This window comes from Ovis canadensis, chromosome 1 (genome assembly GCF_042477335.2).
Source record: "Ovis canadensis isolate MfBH-ARS-UI-01 breed Bighorn chromosome 1, ARS-UI_OviCan_v2, whole genome shotgun sequence".
Taxonomy (NCBI): Eukaryota; Metazoa; Chordata; class Mammalia; order Artiodactyla; family Bovidae; genus Ovis; species Ovis canadensis.
In genome coordinates, this window is record NC_091245.1 from 43,885,533 (window position 1) to 43,906,357 (window position 20,825).

The 20,825-nt window shown below is 44.9% G+C and overlaps 1 long non-coding RNA gene across 1 annotated transcript; it reads right to left on the reverse strand.

Annotated features, from left to right (window-relative positions):
• Positions 1–634: 634 nt before the first annotated feature.
• Positions 635–17,761, reverse strand: LOC138425677 (uncharacterized). The gene is made up of 4 exons (XR_011251319.1): positions 17,423–17,761; positions 15,913–16,213; positions 5,581–5,705; positions 635–1,141 (listed from the first exon to the last, which is right to left on the reverse strand). It is a non-coding gene; the product is annotated as an uncharacterized lncRNA (long non-coding RNA).
• Positions 17,762–20,825: the final 3,064 nt, after the last annotated feature.

Consider the following 20,825-nt stretch of genomic DNA (forward strand, 5'->3'; position numbering starts at 1 on the left):
AAACTTCAGTGGCCCTAGTTTTCCATGGGCTGAGTCATTGCAGCTTATCCTGGTGTTCTTAGCTGAAACAGTCAGAGGAAAGTAGCTGGAAACTCCCCTAGGTTTTACCCGCAAAGAATTTGTTGAAGACAATTCAGCCACATTCCTCAGGTTTCTCAGACCTCACCTTGCCCCGGGGAAGATGAGAAAGGCTGGGAAGATGCATGGGGGTGAAAATGAGCCTTGGAATTAAGAAGGGCTTTCGGTGCCAGGCCAGGGAGCTGGTTCCTCCTAAAACACAGCCCAGCTAGCTGTGAGGGCCCAGAGAGAGTGAGCCTGTGAGCACTGCGGTCCTGTGGAGAGCTTGGTCCCTGCTCCATGCTACCCACCTTGTCAGCTAGTGCCCAGTGCCTCATCTGGGCAAGGAACTGAGTTAGGTACCAGAGATAGTAAAGAGACCAGAGGTTAAGGGGCTGTTAGGCAGATCTGGATCAAAGTTTGGATGTGCTGCTTGTTGGCTGTGTGACCTAGGGCAGGTTATTTGGCTTCTCTGAGTCTTATTTTCCTATTTGTCATTTATCAAACCTCATGAGTTTGTTGTGAGGATTAAATGAGTAATGTATATGCTCAGCACAGTACCTGACACATCATAAGATTCAAGTAATAGTAGCTATTTTATTATTGCTAAGTACAAAATCATGTCAGACTTTAGTGAATTCAGTGCAGGTCCATGACATGCACAGAGCACCTGGTTTGTGTCCGGAGCCATGCTTGGCTCTGGGGAGGTGGGCAGGTGGAAACCCCTGGCTTCCAGGGGCTCACAGGAGACAGTTCATCAATAAGTCACTAGGATACAGTGAGGGAACCGTAGCAGCAGAGATACCCAAGGAATGTTGTTGTTGTAGCTGTTCAGTCACTAAGTCATGCCCAACTCTCGGTGACCCACAGGCTACAGCACGCCGAACTCCCCTGTCCTTTACTATCTCCTGGAATTTGCTCAAATTTATGTCCATTCAGTCAGTGATGCTGTCTAACTATCTCATCCTCTGCCACTCCTTCTCATTTTGCCTTCAACCTTTCCCAGCATCAGGGTCTTTTCCAATGAATTGGCTCTTCTCCTCAAGTGGCCAAAGTATTGGCGCTTCAGCTTCAGCATCTAGGGCTATTGAGAGGGCAGAGACACAGAAGAGGGGTTAGTACAGGTTTCTGGAGAAGGTGATACCTGAACTGTGTACCAAGGAGAGTAGGAGTTAGCCAGGTGAAGAGATGGAGGGCTGACAGGCCAGAGCAGGGAGCAGGGCATTCCAGAAGAGGCAACAGCTTGAGCAAAGGCAGGCGCAATAGTCAAGGTATAGTGTGAAGGACCTCAAGGGAGGTGAAAGGATCCAAGGCAAAAGAACTCAGGGCTTGACGTAGAAGAGCTGGGTTCAAGATCCACGTCCTTCCCTTCCTAACTATTAACGTTGGGCAAGTCCTTCCCCTCAGAGACTGAATTTCCCCGTCAGTAAAGCAGAGATTGCACTAGCTACTTAACAGGGCTGACTCCAGTCACAAATGCTGCTGTGTTTACACACTGACAGGTATGTTTGCAGCTGTGTCTCTTGCACTCAGCAGGGCGCCGGGTCACTTGAGCACTCCAAGACCTTTGAGCACTCGAAAGGGCATCAACTAGCTTAGCTAGCAGGGTACTCGGTGTGCACTAGGCAGCATGGTAAGCACTGTAGACGTCTCCTAGACCTGCGCCTCCATTTTCTCCTTGCAAATAGGTTCACCAATACCACGTTTGAAATTGAGAGAAAAGTGAAAGTCGGTCACTAAGTTGTGTCCGACTCTGTGTAGCCCACCAGGCTCCTCTGCCTATGAGATTTCCCAGGCAAGAATACTAGAGTGGGGTGCCATTTCCTTCTCCAATATATGAGCTAATATATGATACTTGGTTTTCTCTTTCTGGCTTCCTTCACTCCGTGTAACAGCCTCTAGGTTCATCCACCTCACTAGGACTGACTTGAAGTCATTCATTCTTTTACGGCTGAGTAATATTCCCTTGTAAAGGGGAGAGTGGCACCAATGAAGAAGGTGGCATAGACATATATACAGTACTGTACGTGAAATAGCCAGTAAGAAGCTTCTGCATAACAGAGGGAGCCCAGCCAGGGGATGATCTAGAAGCGTGGGATGAAGGGATGGAGGGAGGCTCAAGAGGGAGGGGATATATGTATAATTATGGCTGATTATGTTGTTGTGGGGTAGAAAACATGACAACATTGTAAAACAATTTTCCTTCAGTTAAAAACTAAATGAAAACAAAACAGAACAAAATCCCCCCCAAACATCATAGGAGTCTTATGCAGTCAGGTTTCACACCCCAGAAGCTGAGCACCATCTTGATCCTCTCCTGAGTGTGCCCAAGCTGGCTGAGGGGGTTCCCAGTCCTTGGAAAATCCAGGGTAAACCTGGATGAGTTGGTCACTCAACAAATGCAACAAAGGAATTTACCCAAATATAATCCTGCTTCAGGCTGGTGGCCAGGCTGGAATTTGAACCCAGGCCTGTTTGCCCTTAGTACCCAAGTTTTTAGCCACTGCATTATTACTTAACCGATAAATGATGTCCTTTCAAAACAGAGGGATCGCAGAACTCTGATTCATTACCAAACAGACAGATTAATCTTCCCTGTCTCTAAACTTACTAACTCTCCTTCCGCACAATGGGCCTGGCATTCAGTCTTGGGATATGACGCCCATATTTCGAATACTTCAAATATTGTCCTGTGAATAGACTGTAAACAGAGAGGGGAATGGAGGTTGCAGAGGAAAGGGGGGATGGGATGAAGCCACAGCCACTAGCACCTGTCCTCCTGGGACCACGGCCGAGTAGTCTCAGGCTCTCTGCCCTGGTCACCTCGCTTCTCTCCAGAGCTGGAGGCGTCAGATGCAAATACTTGGCAGGCCCACCCTGGGAGCCTTACAGTTGGACGGCAGCTGTGAAATGAGAGTTCAGGAGGGAGAGCGAGCTGAGTGGGGAGCAGAAGCCATCGGGACCTTTGCTTTCTTTTCCAAAGCACATTTGAAACCAGCAGTGCGCTGGTGCGAGGCTGGCGGCCCACAGCGCAGGATGAACTGGATGCCTGCTGGGCGACAGGCAGGAATTATGACACAAGGGCAAAGTATTATTTACTCCCTGGGAACAGGTGCTGCCCGGGACTCGCAGTCCTCTCTTGCCTGACTTCCCTGCCCACATGTCCTCGGAGGCAGCTCCCTCCAGCACCCCACACAGTCCCAGCCCTCAGTGATGCTGGCTGCTTCTCCTGCCCCTGCCCCTGGCTGCGTGCAGCTCACAGGCGCCCGGAGGATGCCATCGCTGGCCGGCTCCCGCCTGGGGACATGAGCTTGCTGGAACCAGCTCGTTTTACATAAGCTGTTGCTGAAGATGTCAGGTGATAACGACTTTCGGCTCCAGTTAACCGGCAGTCGCCCTGTTTGTGCCCACGCAGATGCATCAGGCAAAGGGAAAGTCATGGAGAAGCAAAGGAGAAAATAATCCTCCACCAAGTGTCTTTGTGAACTGGCAAGTTCACCTCTGGAAAATTGTCCTAGGCTGAACCAAGATCAATTTTTATTTTTTTTTTAATGAGAGGGGAAACAAACAATCAGTCAGGCAAACTCCAACTACCACCAGCTGGTTTTTCCTCCCCTGATTATGTGTTATTTCCTTAAAGCACCAGTTGGTAAACATACAAGACTCTTCTGTTGATTCACAAAACAATACAGAAGGCAGTTAAGATTTCTTTGCACAGTTTGATTAAGGACAAATACAGAAGGGAAGTGAGTGAACAGAAGGCCTGGAGGTCTTGTTTGGCTCATGAACAGGACCACATGCTGTGTACACCCTATGCCCTCCTTTGCAAACCGCATGACCCTCAAAACACATTGGTGCCAACTGTGAACCAGCTCCAGGGATTCAGAGAAAGAAAAGTGCTCTCAACCTGGCAGAGGAAGGAAGACAAATATACAGATAATCGCAACACATGGCCCAGGGTGGTGGGGGCCATGAGTGAGGAAAAACATACGCTGTGGATTAAGAAGAGGATGAGGTTGCATGGGGTTGAGGAGCTCTGGAGAAGATGGCCACATGGTTTCCTAGTTCAGACCCTCATGCTCTCTACCGGAACAAGAAACTGCGTCTTCAACAGCGTTCTACTTCCAGGCTTGCCCCCACTCCAACACACCTTGCATTTTGCTGCCAGGGGTGTCTTTCTAACTTAAAAACTGGACACAATCCTCTTTTCATTTAAAACCCTATATTGGCTCTGATCAGTTTAGGATAAAGGCTAATTATCATCATTTAGCCTCTATCTCCCTCCCCAGCCTCATCTCTCAAACTCATCTTTTCAGACCAGTTTTTACTCCAGCAGTGCTGAGCCCTATATCATTTGCCCTTCCTTAGATTGCCTTCCTAAATTGAACTTCTATTCATCTGTCAAAACCCACCTTCCATATGACTTCCTCATAGTATTAGTCATTCTGTCTTCTGTGTTGTCTTGTTTGTATTATAATTATGTGACTTAAAAATGCTTTACTTTCCCGCCAATGTCTATCAAAAGATTGGAGCTTCTCAGGGTAAGAGTCATATATAGTTCAAAGTTGTATTCCTGGCACCTAGCACAATGCCTGGCACTTAGTCATGCTCAACACATGTTAGTACCTTTCCTCTCCACCAAAGGAAAGTTGATGCCCTACTTGGGGTTGGCCATACCTAAGGTACTCAGTGTCTATCTTCTCCCTTCCTGGGGCTTTCCTTTGCAGTCCTCACCACACCTTTTCCAAAACTTTATGTTCCCTCCATCTTTGTTCCCTCCCTAGCACCTTCCTCCCCCTGCCAGGGGGACAAAAAAAAAAAAGGCCTGGTCTCAGGTCTCAAGGGAAGATAATTAAAACTCTTCTAGTAATTTAGTTTGATTTGTTCTGTTCCAGCTTACAGCCTGGCCCTCATTAGAGAGGTATTAAAGGACTTCTCAATCTGGTGGGCCAACGAAGAGGGCCCAAAAGAAAAGTGATTAATCTTAATTAATCTTCTGTGTCTCTCAGTGTCCCAGCGCTTTTGGTCCCACAACAACCCAGTGGACAGGATATTGTTATTTCCATCTTACAGATTAAGACACTAACACTCAGAGACAGCGAGGGACTGTCCACAGGTCACTCACCTGATAAATGATATAGCCAGGATTTCAATCCAGATTGCCTGATCCCAAAGGGCTTTCCCCTCTCACTGCTATGTGGAGGGAGTCTGTGGAGCTGGGGTGTCTGACATTTCCCAGTCACTCCCAGTCACTCTCTACACACCAAAATCGAAAGCCACGGTCCTGATCATTTCTCCACCCTGCAGATCCAAGAGGCCCCTGCCTGGTTCAGCCAGCTCAGGTTAATCTTCCCATTTTCTGATCTTCTTATCTCTTGCTGTGCTGTCTGGCTAGGAGTGTATTTTGTATTAAGCTATTTCTTGTGTATACATATTTTTATCCCAACCCAAAGACTGGAAACATGACTTAGGTTCCCCAGAAAAAAATCTCAGACAATGGCAGTCACAGGGCAAGAAGCTCACCAATAAATCCTTTCATTCCACAGCTGTATCGATTCATAGACGCAGAGCCTTCGGTTACACCTTCAACTCCTTTTGTGATCTTGGACAAGTCACTTGCCTTTCTTTCAACTTCAGTTTCTTCATCTCTAAAGCAAGAGGTTGGACTAGAAAAATCTTATAATAATATTTAACACTTATATAGCATTCACTACGTGCCAGGCATTGTTCTAAGTGCTTTTCACCTACTAACTTGATTAATCCTCAAGGCAACCTAGGAGAGAGGACCCTGTCATGATCTCATGTTCTAGGTACAGGAAACCAAAGCACAGAGAGGTTAAGTAACTTTCCCAAGGTCACAGAGCCAAGAAGTGGCAAAGCCTGGACTCAAAATCAAGCAATCTGGTTCCAAAGTCAGTGCTGTAACCATTATACCATACTTCCTTTCTTAGATTTCCTTTTAAAATGTAAACGCCTCTCTTGCTCATTTCATAGCCATTTACTGACTCTGTACTCAATACCAGTCACAGATACAAATTGTGGTGGGCACCAGAATACAAAATTCCATAAACCCTGCCATTGGGGCCCCCTGGTATGATAAAGAGAGGGAGCTGAGTGACCCTGAGCCATCTAGCTGTTCTGGAGATCTGAGCTGGCTATGGTAAGGCACAGCTGTCATATGCACCCCAAAAGTGACCATAAGTTGCGTTTTTCAGTACTGTGTTTATTTTCTTGTGATGTACATTTTAACTCAGAGATCTTTGTCAGGAAGCAGGATTAAGCACTGCTAAAATGGCACCCCACTCCAGTACTCTTGCCTGGAAAATCCCATGGATGGAGGAGCCTGGTAGGTTGCAGTCCATGGGGTCACAAAGAGTCGGATACAACTGAGCAACTTCACTTTCACTTTCCTGCCTTGGAGAAGGAAATGGCAACCCACTCCAGTGTTCTTTCCTGGAGAATCCCAGGGACGGGGGAGCCTGGTGGGCTGCTATCTATGGGGTTGCACAGAGCTGGACACAACTGAAGCGACTTAGCAGCAGCAGCAGCAGCAGTCTATGGACTCCTTGTTCTGGCATCTCTACAGTGGCTTGTTGGGCCCAACTGCTCAGGCCTCATTCAAGGGCCCCTCCTAATGGAGTCCAGATTCTCCTGTCACCTCCTTCCCCAGAGTCACTCTCCACACGATTCCCCTAGTCTGGACTGAAGACTCTCTTGCCCTCCTAGCCTTAGTCTCTGCCCATCTTGGTTCCACTCATCCTTCTAGGCTCATCACAGAATCCACCTCTGTGAAGCCTCTTTCGATTCCCTAGATGTAATCATGCCTTTGTCACCCTTCTGTGCAGAGTTCACATTCCTCACAGGCAAAAACATGTTTTATAGGCAATTTTCCAAAGCATGCAACACAGCAGTTCCTGGTACAGAGTAGAAACTCGGAGGCACAGTGGAAGGTACAATTAACTTGGCTACAAAGTCCTAATTTCTAGTCTCTTCTCTATTAGATACTTGTATGACACACAGCAAGTCAATAACTTTTTTTTTTTTTAGTGTTTGTTTCTTCTGATCACTGAAGAACACAGAGAAGTGTAAAGAAGGTCTAAATTATCCATAAGTCCCACCATCCAATGATAGCCACTATTGTTATTTTGGTATATTTCCTTCTTATTTCTTCTCTATGCATGGAACACACATGGAAATAAATATATTGTAAATATGATTTTTTAAACTTTTCAATTAATATTTTAGGAACATTGTCCTTGATTAAAAATCTTTTCTACAGAAGTAACTTTATAAATTTTTTTGAGGTATAAGTTACTTATAATAAATGCACCTGGGCTTCCCTGGTGGGTCAGTAAAGAATCTGCCTGCCATTGTAGAAGACACGGGTTTGATCCCTGGTCCAGGAAGAGCCCACATTCCGTGGGACAACTAAGCCCATGGGCCACAACTACTGAGCCTGTGCTCTGAGCCCAGGAACCACAGCTACTGAGCCCATGTCCCGCCAGCTACAGAAACCCATGTGGCTAGAGCCTTTGCTCTGCAACAAGAGAAGCCACTGCAATGGGAAGGCTGTGTTCTGCAACTAGAGAGTAGCCCCTGCTCACAGCAGCTAGAGAAAGCCCATACAGCCCATACAAAGACCCAGCACAGCCAAAAATATATAAATATAATTTTTTTAAATGCACCCATTTTAAGTGGATAACTTGATGCATTCGGGAAACTGTGTGCACTCATGTAATCATCACCACAGCCAAGACATAGTTGTCCCACGGCATGCGGGATCTTCCTGGACCAGGAATCTCCATCATTCTCAAAAATTCCTGAAGACCCTGTTTGACGTCAGTCCTCATATTCCTCCCAAGCCCAGGCAAACACTGATTGCTTCTACAGATTGAATTTAATGATCAAAATAATATTCCATCATGTGGCATTCCCTAATTTGGCCATTTCCTGATCACTGGACATAAGGGTGGTCTCTAGTTTTCCCCTGCAATAAATGACAGCTCAGTGAGTAATCTTTGGTCACTCCTCTGATGATTTCCTTGGGATAAATGCTCAAATCTGAAATCATTGAATCACAGAGTATGCACAGTTTTAAGGCTTATGATAAATATTTGAGCAAGTTGCTTTTAATCTTGCCGAGGCTGTTTCCTCATTCGTTAAAAAAAAGGAGGGGGGGCGGATTAAAAATTCAAGCCTTGAGGAGTTGTCAAGATTACATGATATCAGGTATAAGACACTTTGAGTAACTGGTAAAACTAATCCACAAATACATGGGGGAGCTGAGTAGGAGAGAGTGCAATGGAGATGGCTCTGGATTTGTCAATCAGTCAGATGGCTCTGGATTTGAATCCTGACTCTGCCTTTTTTCTAGCTGTTGAACTTGAGTTAGCTATTTAACTCAAGCCTCCATGTTCTCACTTGTCAAATGGGAGTAACAGGTTCTGTTCTCCAAAGGTTGTTATGAAGGGTAAGTGAAATACTCCATGTAAAGAGCTTGGAATAATTCCTAGCTCATGGCTGCTCAATAATTTGCAGTGATTAGTTCCAGTCGGGGTTCTTGGTTTCAAATAAATAGGTACCAAGTCTGGGTAACTTAAGGAAAATAGGAAGCTATTGAAAGGATTTTGGGTTGTTCACAGGACCAACAAGAAGGCTGAAGAATCAGGTGTGGAAAGTGGGTAGGAATGAAGGTAGATTAGGCAGCTGAGAACACAGTCCAAGTCTAGCCCCAGGAACTGTCTGGTTATGAGGCCCACTGCTGAGGCTGCTACCAGACTTCCAAACTGTGAGGCTGTGATTGTCTCGAACTTTCCCCCTGTCTTTATACCACTTGCTCCAGATTGAAAGTCCCAGATGGAGACACCAAATAGCTGAGTCCAATGTATAGATCAGAGCTCTGGCTGCCAGGGAGTGGGTTGAAAGATGCCTCTTTTCTTTCAGCTTTTGTTTAAAGAGAAAGGTCTCTGCTTTTTCCCTAAACCCACAGAATAAGAGAGTTCCCTAATGTAAGAAGCAGGGTCAGGTACTATGGGGCTGACAGTAAGAGTCTGTCACACTACTAGTTTTCATGTTATGCAGACTAAATAAATATCTAGTGAATTGCATTTATTCCGTAGGGCTAAATATATGCTAAATGCTGTAGGGCAAGCATGATTTTAAAGAAACTTCTTGATGGATGCTCTGATAAAAGATACAGCAAATTTGCATATTCAGATGGTGTCATACTGGGGTTTCTTCCCATGGGAACAGGTCTGCACAAGGTTCTAGTGGTTTGGAGGTGTGTTTGCCTGCGTGCATGCACGCACATGCATGCACCCAGTGGGGACTGGGAATGGAGAGGACTGAGGGAAAAGGTAGTCTCTCTCATTTCTTTAAGATGAGCACTCTTGATCAAATCTTCAAATCCATTATTTACTTCCTTTTGGTTTGATTTGATGTAACTTTTTTTTACTAAAACTCAAGTTCAGTCACCTATGATGAGACAGACAGTCCACCTGGCCATAGATAAGCATGACCTGAGGGGCTTCCCTAGTAGCTCAGATGGTAAAAAATCTGCCTGCCAGTGCAGGAGATGCACGTTTGATCCTTGGGTCGGGAAGATCCCCTGGAGAAGGGAATGGCAACCCACTCCAGTGTTTTTGCCTGAAGAACTCCACCACAGAGGAGCCTGGTGGTCTATAGTCCACGCGGTCACAAATATTTAGACATGACTGAGTGGCTAACACAGACACACAAGCCTAACCTGCGGGCTGGTCTGATTTCAGTGGGGATCAGTTGAATATTGACTGATTCTTGTTATTTATCTTTTTTAAAGCTATGACTTATTGAACCTATCTTCCCTGGTGGCTCAGATGGTAAAGCATCTGCCTAAAACATGGGAGACCCAGGTTCAGTTCCTTGGTCGGGAAGATCTCCTGGAGAAGGAAATGGCAACTCACTCCAGTATACTAGCCTGGAAAATCCCATGGACGGAGGAGCCTGGTAGGCTATAGTCCATGGGGTTGCAAGAGTTGGACATGACTGAGCAACTTCACTTTCACTTTCAATGGGTATTACTTTTTAAAATTCTTATGATCACCCCATGATGAGAGAACTGAGGCTCAGAGGATAAAGATAAATATTTTTTAAGATCACACAGCTAGTGAGTGAAAATTTGGGGATGTGGAACCAGTTCTGTCTGCTGTTGAATCCAAAGCTCTTTGCTATACGTCCAGCAAAACAAACAGTGTGCTTATGACTGAGCATCTGCAGACAGGGCTGCAGTGTAAACAGACATGCTGGCTGGATGGACACGGCATGAGGATGGAGAATAGAGCTGGGTTTCCTGGGAGATGAAGTCTCCAACAGTCATCTCAGGCGTCCAGAGCAAGTTTCCTGAGCGCTCCTCCCCCATCCTTTCAGGTAACTAATATTACTAGTTTTTACATTTTCTGCCAGGTTCTTTCTATGCATTCACAAATCAAGGTAACTGTTCATATATCCTTCTCTTGATGACACAAATAGTACCATACTATGTACATTATTCTCCCATTTAACTTGTTCACTCAATGCCTTGAAGATCTTTCCATTAAGAGAATATATAATTCTACTTCATTTTTTAACAGTTGCATAATTCTCTGAGGGTGGCCATTGTATGAATATACCATAATTTACATAACACTCTCTATTAATAAAGATTTGAGAAGATTCTCTGACTGGCCCCCATTCCTTGAGACAGATACTTTTTTCCTCATTTTTTTTTTTTTTGACATGGAGCATTTTAAAAGTCTTTATTGAATTTATGACAATATTGCTTCCTTTTTATATTTTGTTCTTTTGGTCAAGAAGCATGTGGAATTTTAGCTCCCTGGCCAGGGATCAAACCCACACCTCTTACACTGGAAGGCAAATCTTAACCAGGGAAGTCCTCTGCTGTCATTCTTCATGCATTTCAACCACTGTACTTATCATTCTGAAGAGTAATTATTTACACACTTGCACTTTTTCTACCAGACTGTGAGCTCCTTGAAAGCAGGGACTACATTTTCTGTGTCTCCAGCCCAGTACCTGGCACATGGAAGGATCAATAAATATCTGTTAAACTGAGCTGAATCTATATGCCGAACACTCCACCAGCCCCTTCAAGAATGTAAAAGCTTTGTTACTCTCTGTCTTGTGCCAAATCATAGGTATGAAATACATACAATGTGTATATTCTCACAGAGGAGCTAAACAATCCTTGAAATCAACCATGATTAGGAGGGACATAGATGAGGTTCTTTTCTGTCTTAGTCTAAAGAAAAATTGCTATTTACTCTTAGTGCTGTTATAACAAAGCACCATAGCCTGCTTGGCTGAAACAACAGAAATTTATTGTTATAACTCTAGAGGCTAGAAATTCAAAGTCAAGATTTTGCAGGATGGGCTCCTTCTGAGGGCAGAAGGATCTGTTCCAGGCCTCTCTCCTCGGCTTGAGATGACTGCCTTCTCTCTACGTCTTTTCACATGTTCTTCCCTCAGTGCCTGTCTGTGTCCAAATTTTCCCATTTTAGAGGGACACTGGATTGGTACCCACCTGAATGACTTCATTTTAACTTGATTACCTCTGTACAGATCCCATCTCCAAATAAGGTCACATTCTGAGGAACTGAGGGTTAGGACTTCAGTATATAAACTGGGGGGAGGGGAGAGACAAAATTCAACCCATCACAGTTCTAATTTTGAAAATTATTTAAAAGATCATATCAAGGAATTATGATCAGCAAGAGTCTTCTGGGACTATAAAAATGAATAATAATAATAATTTAAAAAACCCCACCAGTCTTTGAGTCTGTGATTTACAGATGATGGAGTGTGGTAAAACGTTCCTTTCCCGGCAGGGATCTGTGAGTTGAGTCACTCCTCCCCCATTCAAGGCCCACAGCACCTGGAGCCCAAGTTTTCTCCACCCTCGAAAGCAGGAAGTATTCTACTCACGGCTAATTGCACTGCCTGCCCTTCCCCACGGTATTGAAAATATTTCTTTGATGATGTCAAATCTGTACTCCTGTGACTGATAAAACTTTTCAGTTTCACTCTGGTTCTCCAAGTACTTTTTCAGATCAGGAGAAATCTGACAGACTAGCTATGTGTCATCAGTATGCGTGCTTTATTTAGGATGAGGCTCTACGGTGGAGCCTAGCTTTGGGTCTAAGGGGGACTCCTGGCCTGGGTGCCTGTCATGGGCCCCTCCTTGGTGGCCGTGTGCTCACTGGGCTTCTCTCTGACCAGCTTCAAAGAAGATGTAATCATCTCTTATTCATTTGTGTCTCTCATTGGACTCTCTGTCTTATTCACTGTGTCTCATTAATAGCTGGTGCTGAGTAGCTGAGCTTTCTGGACTAGTGAGCAAATCCCAAACTGCTTGTGTGAGGAGACCCTGCCTCCTGAGACAGTATATGGCTTTGGCAAATGACCATCTGAGGGGAAGGGGCCCAGAGAGCAAGTGTGGTAGAATGCAAGTTGGAAATAACGTTGCACATGAGGGTGTATGATTGGGAGATCGCAGAGGGGAAGGCAGGAAGAAACGGCCATAGAAGTCTCCCAAAGGGGGCCAGTTGATCCATCTACCCACCCATCTACCCATCCATCCATCCATCCGTCTATCCATCCACCCATTCATTTATCCACCTACCTATCCATCCATCTCCCCATCCACCCATCCATCAACTATTGCTAAGCACCTCCTAGGTGGTAGACACTATACCTGGCACTAGGAATGATACAGTGAATAAAACAAGGCCCCTGCTTTTTTGTGTAGACACAAACAAAACTCAAAGTAATGCAAAGGTGCTGTGGCTGGATGTATACTGTAAAGTATAGTGATGAAACCCAAAGCAGGGAAAGGAGTGTGCTCTTTCAGATTGAGTCCCAAGGAAAGGCTTGTGAGGCAAGGCTGGGCCAGTGTATTAAAGCGATAGGAGGGGGCCAGTGAGGTGGGAACAAAGCAAGTCAGCAATGAATGGTGATGGCGTAAAGACCTGACTCTTGCAGGGTTTTAAAATTTCTGTTAAGCTAACATTTATTAAGAGCTTACCATGTATTCAACTTTAAGGACTTCAAATATATTAATTCATTTCTTACACAAAAATTTAGATAGGTATTGTTATCATCCCTAGTTTATGAATGAAGAAATTGAGGTACAGAAAGATGAAATAGCTTGCCCAAATGCACAGCTAGGAAGTGATGGAGCCCAGGTTCACACACTCCAGGCATGCTGCATAACCACCACCTGCTCTGAGGATCACAGCATCCACTTCAGTTAGAGCAGCAATAAGCCCACCACCCCTTCACCTGCTCCTCTCCAGCACTGCAAGGAGCAGCTAGTATTCCTTCATTCCTCAAAATAGTGGGGGTGTCTGCTAACCTCACTAAGTAGATGCAGGAGTGCTGGGTGCATGGCAGGAAATAGTGAGGAGGAAGGCAGGACGGTGGAGAGGTGACGACTGGGTGGTTAGAACCGCAAAGGAGAGAAGCGCAGGATGTTATGAGCACACAGAGGAGGACCACGGAGCTGTCTTGGGGTGAGTCAGGAGTCACAGAAGCCTTCCTAGAGAAAGTGACCCAGAGCCAGGTCATCCCATGCCCCAGGGGATAGAGCATGAAAAGCCTTTCTTTCACCTCCTCTCTCCTGCAGAGAACCTTATCTGCAACAAATGTCCCATCAGTACCTACCACTTACCAACAATCTGCCTTTAACTTTCCACTAATTACAATTATTTTCCCTCCCCAACTGTGTTTGCTTTCTTCCTACCCTTTGCCCTACCTCCTACCTCCTTCTGGGATCTCTCGTGTTGAAACCCCTAAAAAGTGACCCAAAGCAGAGGAACCCTGGAGAGTTACGGAAGGTTGACAGATGCCTCAGGCTTTGGCCAGTGAACGGGGATTGGGGAGGATTTTGATGTGGCAGCATCTTTTACAATGCCCCCACCCCTGAAGTCACAGCATGAAGGCAGGGTGCCGAGGGGGTTGGAAACGCCTTGCCTACTCATCAGGCTGGTCCTGGACAGGAGACAAGCAGGCAGGAAGGAACCATGAGGCCTTGGACGCACAAGAAAGGGAAAACTGACAGCAGGGTCCAGGAACCCCTCAGCCTGGCTGGCCCTGAGGTTTTCTCTGCCAACCATAAATCCTGAGGGTGCTGCAGCCCACAAGCCCTGGCCCTTACTTTCTTCCTCGGGGCAGGGGCGGGGGAGGGGGGGGGAAGGTGAGGAAGTGGATCACTCTTAGAAGACTGTTATGATTTCAAAGGAAAAAGGAGCTGTTTTTGATGTCTGCCCAGAGATAGAGCCAGGTCCCAGGGGGCTGCATTTGTGGTTCCGGTAAAAAGAGTCGTGTTGACACGGAATTCTTGGACTGGCCTCATTTCATTAAAAACAAGCTGCCAAACCAAATGGGAAACGGAGTTTAGCAGAGAAGTATGTGCTTGCTTCCCTCCCCCCTCCAAACTTGGCTCCGACTCCAAGCAGCATACAACTTAGGTTCTGGGACCAAAGTCCCAGCATCAGGGAATTATGCTGACCGGTCCCTGGGTTCACAGGACATGCAGTTTGCTCTCCCCATGAGCTGTTTCCCAGCAGGGTCAGCCTGTGCCCATGGCCTGTCACTTCTCAAACTTCCTGTTCTTTAGTGAAAGAAAAAAATGCTAGGCAGAGAGATGATTGGAACTAGACCAGCTGCCCTAAGTAGGTGTTCCAGAGTCCATAGATCTCTAAAGAAGTTTCAGACTTCTAATTCTTACTCACTGTATCCTGGGATGGGGGACCTGCCGCTTTTCACACTCCAGTACTCTTGCCTGGAAAATTCCATGGATGGAGGAGCCGAGTGGGCTATAGTCCATGGGGTTGCAAAGAGTCGGACACGACTGAGCAACTTCTCTTCACTTCCATGGTTAAAAGTTAGGCCAGTTACCTACGCGCCAATCATGGAAGATGGAAGGTTGATTCCATCCCTACCTTGCCACCTACTGGCTCTGTGACCTTGGGTAACTTTCTTAACCTTTCTGTGCCTTGGTTCCTTCAGCTGTTGAATGGAGATAAAAGATCTATCTTACGAAGTTTTTGTGAAGTTTAAATAAAAACATGCAGATAAAATGCTAAGGTATGGTGTTCACACACAGAAGAACTAAATAAATTGTACTGGTGGCCATTTTTCTTAATTACTAATATCAAAGTATGTTCTTAGTTAAGTTTCTTTTGAATATAAAAAGCTAAAATAAGAACCAAAATCTACTCTAACTAGCTCATGAAAAAGGTAGTGATGGGAGAGGTGTTGGATGGAAATTATAAAGGTACGAATGATCTCATGGAATACAGTGCAGGAGATATACACAGCCAAGCTTCACATTAGCTGGAACTAGGAATTGAAAACCTGGCACTAAGATGCTTTATTCTTTATCTTAGTGGGTCTTCTAGACCAGAGCTGTCCAATAGGGCTGCCTGAAATGATAGAGATGTTCTATATCACGGGAATGCCCTGGCAGACAGTGGTTAGGACTCTGTACTTTCGCTGCCAAAGGTGCAAGTTCCATCCCTGGTCAGTGAACTAAGATCCTGCAAAATGTGCAATGCACCTGAGAAACTGAATCTTTCATTTTTAATGTTACTTAAAGAAATTAATTTAAATTTAAATAAATTGACTTAAATCAGTTAGTTTAAATTCTTATATAAATAGGCTTCCCAAGTGGTGCTAGTGGTAAACAATCTACCTGCCAATACAGGAGACACGAGAGACTCAGATTCAATCCCTGGGTTGGGAAGATCCCCTGGAGAAGGAAATGGTAACCCACTCCAGTATTCTTGCCTGGGAAATCTCATGGACAGCAGCGTCACTCACCTTCTCATTCCAGGTTGCAAGTTAAAGGTTACTCTACATAAGAAACCCTTCCAGGTGAAGGCTTCACACCTGACCATCAGGTCATGGATTCTTACACTTTCTCAGCAAGGGCCAGGTGGGGCTCTCTGGGAGGGGCTGTGTCGAGCAGGCAGTTCGAGGGTGCTGTGCCTTTTGTGCGAGGATGGCAATGATCCAATGGTTGGCGTTGACACCTCAAGTATGACCATGCCTTTCCCGGGCTCCTGGGGGTGATTCAGGCTTTTGTGAAGAAAGTCCAGAAATCCTATGTTAACTAGTGAATCTGGAAGGAAGCAGATAAAATGTGAGTCACACTCTGCCTAGTGTGAGCTGCTGGTCTACACCTAAGTCTGGGTGCACCTAGGATGATGAAGAAAGACAAACCTCTGAAGACTTGGAAATAACAGGTTTAAAAAGAATGTTTTTACCTGAAACTATCACAACATTGTTAATCACCTATACCCCAATACAAAATAAAAAGTTCAAAAGGAAAAACAAAAAGAATGTTTTTGTTTTCTTCCAGGTTCCTAGAGACACGAACTGTAGCCTAACCCTGGGAAGAGAGAACAATGGCAGACTTGGGAACTCCGTGTCACTGTGAGCTCTTGGCTTTGCCCTGCTGATTTAGCTTGACAGGCCCTCTTGGTCAAGCAACTGACCAGGGCCGGCAAACAGCTGCTATGTCTGGGCTTTGTTTTGAGGCCTTTTAATTGGTTTGCCTGATTCTTTGAATAAATGGAGTCAATGGGTTGTTTAACTTATTAATCAAACATCAAATATTATTAAAGGGACAGCTACATGCCCCAAACTGTGCTCGGCTTTGTGGAAGGATATAGAAATCAAATCCCCATTGAAAACTGGGGTTTAACTCCCACCTCTCTCGGTCATCGCGAGGGAGTGGAGATTGTGATGACAGACAGCAGAGAAGTGGGGCTAGAACAGGAGGCGGCTGTGGCTTTTCATTGTTGTTTCTAATCCTGCCAAAGTCTGCCCTCCACACGGCAGCCACAACCATTGGTCATATAGATTCACTGAGGTTTGTTCTTGTTTAGTCGCTAAAGTCATGTCCGACTCTTTTGCGACCACGTGGATGTTAGCCCACCAGGCTCCTCTGTCCTTGGGATTTCCCAGGCAAGAATACTGGAGTGGGAGGCCATTTCCTACTCCAGGGGATTTTCCTAAGCCAGGGGTCCAATGTGTGTCCCCTGTATTGGCAGGCAGATTCTTTACCACTGAGCTATCTGGGAAGCTCAGAGAGATAAATAGATAGAATGACTCAATTTTTGTTAAAAGTAGGAAAAAACCTAAAATGCTCTGATGACTTCCCATTGTACTTAAAATAAAATCCAAGCTCTAACTTGCAAGCCCCCTGCTCTGACCCCCCTCCCCACTCCCTGACCCCATCTCCTGTGACTCTTTCCTAGGCTCACTCCACCCCAAACCCCAACCACATGGGCCTCCAACTGCACCTCCACATTAAGCTCCATCTCACCTTAGGGCCTTTGCAAAGGCAGGTCCCTTCTTTTCCTGGATTTTTTTTTTTTTTTTTTTTGCATGGCTGGCTCATCTTGTTATTCACAACACATCCTCAGAGAGGTCTTTCTCGATCGTCCAATTTCAAGTATCTCCCTTCACTCCTATCACTCTTGATTGTACTTGTCTTGCTTTCTTTTCATTGTAGCATTTGCTTTTCGCTACCTGACATTCTCCTGGTTGTTGTTGTTGGCTGAATTTCTGTCTTCCCCACTCAGAAGAGCCTCTTCAATAAAAGAAGTCATTCAAGTGGGACTTTGTCTCATTTGCCTTATGTATTTGCAACTCCCAGTTCTGCGCAAAGCACAGCTGGGTCCTCAGTTATTGTTGGTGAATAAATAATTGACTTAGTGAGAGAAGTAGTTCTGCAAAGATCCGGGTTGTATGTTGTGTTTAATTGTATGATCTAACTAAGGGATTAGCTTTCTTGGCTGCAGGTTTTGGATCTTTCTGGGCTTCAGTTCCCTCTGCTGGCTGTAGTGTTTACCCTATCACCTTCCTAATTCACTAAAAAAATTATTTGTTTAGTTATTTGGCTGTGCTGTGTTGTAGTGGTGGCTTGTGAAATCTAGTTACTTGACTAGGGATCAAACCTAAGCCCCCTGCATTGGGAGCATGGTGTCTTACCCACTGGACCACTAAGACCACTGGACCCGAAATCCCTCACTTTTTAAAAATGCTTGAAAAGACTGATTCTGGATTGAGTTCAAATCCATGGGTAGCCACATACCCTCTCTTAAATATCTAGTTGCCCTTGAAACTTTAGCATTTGGATGTTTGCAACGAAGATCAGCATCTTCCACGTTCCTTTTTAAAACGACTCCTTCTTTCCCTGTCCCAGCCTTGGAGAGTGACAGCTGGAAATCTGGTCATAGCTCTCTATGCCTGCTTCGCCCTGTACTTTCGTGTTGAGTCAGATTCTACCTCTTATCATTTGAACCTGCACAAATCTGCTTTTGGGTCCCCATCCCTGGTACCCCACCTTTTATTTCTTGTTTTAATTACTGAAATAGTCTCCTTGCCTCCATCTTTTCTGACTCCATCCTCCATACCACAAACACATCAGTTAAAATTTGAATCACAAAACCTTTCCTTCTGTGGTTCCCTCTTGTCCTTGAATGCAAGCTGAAACTCCTGAATGTGACCTAAAGGCCATAGCATTGTTACTTCACTGGCCTTGCTTCTTGCAACCTCTCTCTCCCAATTCACCCTCAACTGTCACCTCTTCTCCAAACAGTACGTTTTTCTCATTTTCAGTCCCGTCTTTATGCTGTTCTTTCAAGAATATTCTTAACTTTGTCTTTGCCTGATTGCCTAACAGCTCCTTCAGTTTTGCCTGCATGTCAGGACTTCAGGTCTCCAGCTCTGAGATGCGTATCCCCTCTCAGGACACCGTAAGTAACTGGTACTTCTAGAACCACTGCTAATATTAATGAAATTAAGGTGAGTATTAGTTAGAATATGACAGTTGCTAGGAGCTGAAACAAGATAGAAGTGTATCTCTTTCTCATTATTAGACTGGAGGTTGGGGCTAGGCAGCAGGACATGTCTATCCTCAGGTGGTAGCCCTTGTTGGCCTGGTCCCAGTTGGCTCACCACCACATCTGACGTTCCAGCCATCCAGCCTGGAACTATAGACCAAATCTATAGGTCTATAGATTGAGGTGGTTACTGTAGACTGAATCTTTGTTTTTCCTCCATATTTGTATGTTGAAACCCCAATCCACAATGTGGTGGGATTTGAGATGGGGCCTTTGGGAGGTAATTAGTTCATAAAAGTAGAGCCTTCATGATGGGATTAGTGCCTTTATAAGAAGAGACATCTCATATCTTTCTCCCCAATTCCCTCCTCCTACTCTCTTCTATTCCCACTCATCCTGCCATGTAAAGGTACAATGAAAAGATGGTTGCAATGTATAAATCAGGAAGAGGGCCTTGACTAAGAACCCAGCTATGCTGGCCTCCTGCTCTCATACTTTCAGGCTCCAGAGCTATGGGAAATAAAGATTTGTTGTTAACCCACCCAACCCTTGGCATTCTCTTATGGCAGCAGAGTTAACTAAGATAGTGTCCGAGGGAAAGACAGCCAGCACCTTCTCCCCCTGGCTCTAAGGTGTCACCTGGAGAGAAGTAGATAATTAGAGCAGAGAGGAAGACACATAGTACAACTTGCCAATATTTCTAGAGCCCTGTGCTGTCAATGCCTTTTCTCTTTTGATCCTCTTCACCACCTTATAAGGGTAAGTACTGTTATTAGCCTCCCCCCTATTTTTAAAACAATGTTTTATCAACAAGCTGACTTTGCAAATCTGAGAAATAACATGAAGGGCCAGTCAGCCTGGCACACCATGTGATAGCAGTTCTTTCTCAGAAAAGTTTTCATGAGATGTGCACATGACTTTTATGATTGTTAACAAACACAACAAGGAATTCCAGCACTTTCTGTTCTTGTGTGGCTATAATTTAAAGTTGAGTTTTAGTAAATAAGTTTATATGCGCAGGTAGTTAAAGAGTCAAAATCTTCTACATATTTTGATATTAAGAGATGGTCATTACGTCCCTGTTCCCTGTTCTTTCCCCAAACCTACACAGTACAGTTTCCCATGGTTCAGAGACAACCACTGTCAATACTTCAGCTGACTTTCTTTTGTGATTCACCTCCATATCTCTCAAAAACATGCTTATGTTGCTACTTTGTGATTTCTTGGTTTCAGGCATCATTTACTGGCTTTCTTCCATGGGAAGACGAGGATTTAGCTGACATCAACCCACCACCCCACGTGCAACACACACATGCACACACACTCTCTCCCTGTTCTCCTATCTTCCCAATATAGCTGCAACTTAATTTTAGCCAGGTCAGCATTTTCACAACTGTGTCATCTAACACACTAGATTTTTTTATTTTCCTGCACAATTTTTAATTTCCCATGGAGTCATTTTCTTGTTTTTTTTTTTTTTTTTTTTCCGAGCTTGCTTGATTTTTCTGTGTACTTAGCTCTAATCCAACCTCAAACCTGTCTGGTCGTTGCATAAATCTTCTCTGAGAAATTTTGAATACATGTGGGATTCTATCAATGCTTTCATTTTTCTGTCAGTGCTTTCATTTTGAAGCAATCTCTCTGAGAGCCTTCTGACCGGCTCTGACCTGAGCAGGTGGCCTCTGAGCCTGGTACACAGCGGTCATCCTAGGATGCTTCACCGTCATCCTGGGCCTTCTTGTGCCTCTCTTAGGTTAAAGCTTCTTATTTCTGGGTCCTATGCTTTCCTCTTTCTTAATGTTTCCTTTTGCGGTGTGGGAAAGAGGACATGGGAGTTTTTTGTTTGTTTTAACCATATGCACAGATGTTTGATTTGCCATC